Here is a 5,404-nt window from a genome sequence, read left to right on the forward strand (position 1 = left end):
TCCCGATTGGTGAATCTGTGACCTCCCCGCCGGTGGTAATCCCACCTGGATTGTCCCCCTATTCGGGCTAACACCGTTCCGCATGTTGTTCTCCCCGCCGGGGAGACCATGTCATGTCTCCACATGTACCTCCCCTCCGGGTAGGATGTGGCCTCCGTAGCACACTCTTCTAAGAGGAGAGCAGTGTTTCCCCAGTGTTCGGCTCCGGACAGCTCCTCGCTACTAGAGGCGTACGCCACTGTCCGTGAGGCCGTCAGTAGAGGCTTCTCGGTATGACCAATACTATATGACTGGAAGATTACGTCTCGCGGTAGCACTCTGGGACTCGCTAGCCCAGTCAGGGTCGCTCCGCTAGAGGTCGTGATATCGGTGCAAGCGCTGTGGCGTTTAAGATTGATCCCCAGTCAGTCTCTCACAACGTCGAGAGACCGACTGAAGGGGAACGTCTCGGTTACGTCTGTAACCTCGGTTCCCTGATGGAGGGAACGAGACGTTGTGACTTCATGCCACAACGCTGCACCGAATCACTGCAGTGAACGGGAGTGCCCTCTCAGGTTCCTCAGTACAAAGGGTGAGTGAATGACCGCCGCCATCTTCCTTTATACCCGTATGCACGGGGCGGAGACTGGCGTGCGCGTGCCATTCGCCAAGCCCATTGGCGTTTTATTAATTAATTATCTCGGAGAAGGTAGGTTCTCAAGATCAAACCCCAGTCAGTCTCTCACAACGTCTCGTTCCCTCCATCAGGGAACCGAGGTTACAGACGTAACCGAGACGTTTTATTTGACTTAATAATTGTCAAATCTAATTTTTATATTTTACTATGTAAAGTGTTTGGTAGGCCTACACGTGCCTGTGTGTACAAGAGAAGGATGGCACCAGCTTCGCCTCATTTTAAACCAGGAAAAAAACCTTGCTGTATAGGGACTTAATCTTGAGGATATTCATTTAGCATTTTGATTTGTTTATAAAATAGGAAACAAGAAGTTATAGACCAGCATTGTTTACATGTTCCAAAGTGGTGTATAGTCAATACTGTCTCTATCCGCAAACAATAATGTTTATTTTGAACATTAATTTCTTGAAACCAAAACCATCAGGCCAACAAAACAGCATCATTGGGTTAAGTTTTCCCAAGTCAAATAACTGCTTGGGCATAAAATACACACTCAAGCAGCCACCTAAACTGGACACGCACACCCCTTGCCACATATTTCCGTGCGGGCCTATAAAGAAAACACTCATTTCAAAAGCTGCATTGATTTCTCAGCATATATTGCGATAAAAATGAGTTCCTCTCTGGTGGCCTCTGACAGGCCTATCTGAAGCCCTCTCATTTGGCAGAGACACAGCGGCCCAGAAAATAGACCTTGGAGTCCAGTTGGGTGAAGGTGCCCCGACAGGACGACTCAAGGACAATCACGTCTAACAAAATCTGACAGTTAAACTTTGGACACAATGCTGGCTGTGTCAATGAGGCTTTATGGTGGATAAAAAGAAGAAAAGTTGAAGAGCTCATATACATCTGGAATGGCATGAGGGTGAATTCATTATGAGACTTTTTAGTAGAAAATTTGAAAATTCATAATGTTAACTATGCATGTAGACTATAGGATAACTTCTGAGGTATTTATTTGTTAATTCAGACAACGTTGCAATTAAAAAGTAAAAGAGTGTAAAGAATCACTCATTTAAAGTATATTGTAGTTCTCATCTTGTAGTCTTTAATGAAGCGATGTCCAGGCCACAGCGGTTTATCATGATCTATGCATCTTTGATTTTGATGCAATAGAAAAGCAATCATTTGTGGCGCCACGCCAGGCAAAGCATTAGTCATCATGCCTCTGACATCATCAGCGAATTGAGCCATTTATTTAAATTAAAACCATTCATTTGTAAATATACACTTTCAGGCAAAAGACATTCTCCCCTCATATTTTGATCTATGAACGAATAAAACAACGCTGCCTAGTGATTTAGAAATATGACCAAAAACTGAATATTCTGGCTCAAGGTCAGCCATGGAAATATTTCGCTCTGAGAAATTACTGCTGCTTCATAAGGCCCTGACATATTAATAACGACAAATTACAAACTAATTAGGTAAATTAAAAGACATTAGGGTAAATCAGCACGCATCCATTCCGCCACCTCCCGTGTGTATTAGGCTAATATTTCATATTTATGAATCTACTTATAGTTTTAAATGAACACAATGTTCTTTTAAATTCAATTTAAGTTCATATTTAATTCAACAATATACTTATCAAACTGCACGCAGGCTCAATTATTAAACAATCGCATTCTTTTGCTATTAAATACAGCAGGTGAGTAATGGCGAACTCCAAACGTGAGAATATGAGTTATTTAGAATTGATTCCATTGAATGTGATGTAATGTACATCAAATGATTGGTTTGTGACATGAGGATGTCAAATGAAAATCTAACAAATTTTGATTTTACAAAAATATGATTTTTGTCACCAACCCCCCCCAAACCCTATTACCTAAAAGTAGCTAACTTTTATAAAAAAATATTTGAAATAAAATATATATTTGAAAATAGTTTTTAAGCATTATTTTTTACTAGTTTAGGTCCTCTCTGAGGGACTAAAGCGCCCAAAACTGTTCACTACACAGCCAAAATCGCCAGTGTTAAAAAAGACACGGTGTAAAATTAACACTCACAGTGTATATATAATCCACACGAGATTACAATTCAATTAAATTTTATTTATATCGGGCTTTTCACAATTTGCATTGTTCCAAAGCAGTTTTACAGGGGAAAAATAAAAACCCCCAAAAAGGGTAAAACACGCTACATGGTGTTTTATAAAGTAAATTAAATTATTCTAGTAAATTATATCTAATGTCAGCATCTCCTGGTGGTTTATTTAGCATATGTTGCATTAAGTGAATGCTTGGCTGAAAAGATGCGTCTTTAGTCTAGATTTAAATTGGGAGAGTGTGTCTGATCCTCGAATAATATATATTACACTTTAAGTGTTAATTTAAATTGTTTAACACTGGCAAGTTTACTGTGTACCAGTGTGCACAATGTAATAAATGTATAGTTTTATATACACTGTAAAAAGTGCACAAGGCATGTCTTTACTCTAAAGCAGTTTTTGACCTTGATCTGACTTAAAACATTTGATTTTCTGTCTAGCCATCATTGTAACGTAAAAAGTTTGGTTGATTCAAATTAAAAGTAAGACTTGTTAGTGTAACGTAAATACATGTCTTTGAAACAACTTAAAAATATTACGTTCCCATTATCACGTGGTGTCTAACGTAACCCGTAGTCGAGCGTGAGGACGTTCATCTCTCCGCCATCTTCTTACACCGCATGGATGAACACGGCTTGGAAAAACGACAATATCTAAAATCGGTAAGTAATTCTAAAGATACGTTTGGGTTTATTATTGAAATCATATACGTATAATTACATAAACTACTGTGATATACTGTTGTTTTACATACGGTTAGTATTACGATAGAATGGTCTAACTCGGCTACCAAGTTTACAAGTTCCCCTCATCACTATGAAGTTTAACTGAGTGGAAATAAAATAATTATTATACAAGCAAATAGGTTAGATGGGTTGATATTGAAAAGTAGTATAACTGCTGTTTCGTGTATGCTGGAGTGCGATACTCATAATGTGAGTTTGTCATATAGAAAATACATGCCCGCTTTAGACGCTTTGTATGGGCTTAACACTATTATGAAGCTTTATTTTTATAACGATGATTATTTGCTATTTAAGAAAGTAGTTTTTACAATGTACTCGTTTAACACTTAACGTCAGCTCAGCTAAAAATTGTGTGCACGAGACTGCGAGTGTCTTCTGAACGCTAACGTCTCTCATTTATGATTAACCCTAACCCAAGCTATGTGCGCGAAACACATATTAACGTGAAGGCCCAAACACATGACTTCAAGTGACGGGCATCAACACATAATAACATATTGCGTCTACCAGCATACCCTGTAAAGAAGTCGCCTGTTTAGATTTTACGTTATGTGTGAGCCCAAGTTTCTTATAATTCTCTTTGTCTTTTGTAGGATAGGGTAACGTTTTTCAGGGCAGGTTCTGAATAATCCAGTCACGTGAAAAAGTAAGTAATTTGCACCTTAATTATTGCTTTGTATGGTCAGTTTTGTAATGTATCGTTTTCTCTTCTATGCTCTTCCTAACCCCTCTCTTTGGCAAGTAACTCGATGTAGAAATGCAAAGACTGTGGTGTCACCAAAGCCAAGCGTCCTGAGCTTCTCAAGCATTTTAAGCTTGATCATAGGCATTTTGGACATCGTCATCCTTATCCTCATTGTTCATTTAAAACTTAGAGTTCTCTGAAGAGCCACATGTCGAGGAGGCATCCTCAACATCACCTTCAAAAAGATGCTTTGACAACTTATAAATGCATGCTTTGTGAATACAAACACACATAATCGTTTAAAGAGTATTTCCATCACATTGGGCAGCACCTGAAGAAACACCCTTGCTTGGCAGAAAAAGGATCATTCAATGGTTGCTACGGGTGGACACATAGATTTAAAATGAAGATGGGAAACCTACGCACACAGTTAAAAGGTCTTGGATGCGCTGAGTTTTAGGCAAATTTCCTGAAAACCAAAGCCTCAGATCATGCTTTTCCAGCAAAAAATGTTAAACATATATGTATTTTTACACCTAGTTTTGAAAGTAATATCAGGTTCTTTACGAAGTCCATTTTCTGTTTCTCTTTCTTGCAGATTAATGCTGAATTTTTGCGCATCAAGATTTTTGGCTTCTTTGGACCGACACAGCTCTCAACTTCTCCAGGTTATTAGGAGCAAAGGGGGAGTCCTCCATGAAAAACGAAGGATACTATTAATGTTATGGGTCAGGTATTGGTGGATGCAATTAGAATTGTTAGAATTCAATAGTGTTTTCGTCTAATAAAAACTGTACATCTTGTAGAGTCTGGACATAGACATCATAAGAGAGTGCCTGCTGAAGTGCCTCATCATGTACCTTGGTGAAGATGCAAGCTGACTGATCAAAAATACCAGGTAATTCTGCAGAACATGAGTTTTTTTTAAGAATGTTGTTAACAGCACCCCATTCACTTGCATTGGTTTTGTGCCATACAATAGAAGTGAATGGGAGCTGTGCTGTTCTGTTACCAACATTGTTCAAAATTCTGCTGAAGAAATAAAGTCATACAGGCTTGAAATGAAAAGAGAGCATGTAGATAATGACAGAATTGTCATATTGAATGTCAACAACAAGTGCTAGTTTACCCAAAAGTGAAAATTATATTATTTAACCGTTCCAAACCTGTATGATTTTCTTTGTTCTGCTGAACACAAAGGAAGATTATTTTTGGAAGACTGTCAGTAACCAAGCAGATCTCAT

The 5,404-nt window shown here is 38.6% G+C and overlaps 1 long non-coding RNA gene across 1 annotated transcript; it reads left to right on the forward strand.

The window, feature by feature from the left end:
• Positions 1 to 3,301: 3,301 nt before the first annotated feature.
• LOC306899780 lies at positions 3,302 to 5,042 on the forward strand. The gene is made up of 4 exons (XR_013787227.1): positions 3,302 to 3,391; positions 4,069 to 4,121; positions 4,759 to 4,893; positions 4,967 to 5,042. It is a non-coding gene; the product is annotated as an uncharacterized lncRNA (long non-coding RNA).
• Positions 5,043 to 5,404: the final 362 nt, after the last annotated feature.

Source organism: Barbatula barbatula, assembly GCF_947034865.1.
Source record: "Barbatula barbatula genome assembly, chromosome: 1".
NCBI classification, from domain to species: Eukaryota; Metazoa; Chordata; class Actinopteri; order Cypriniformes; family Nemacheilidae; genus Barbatula; species Barbatula barbatula.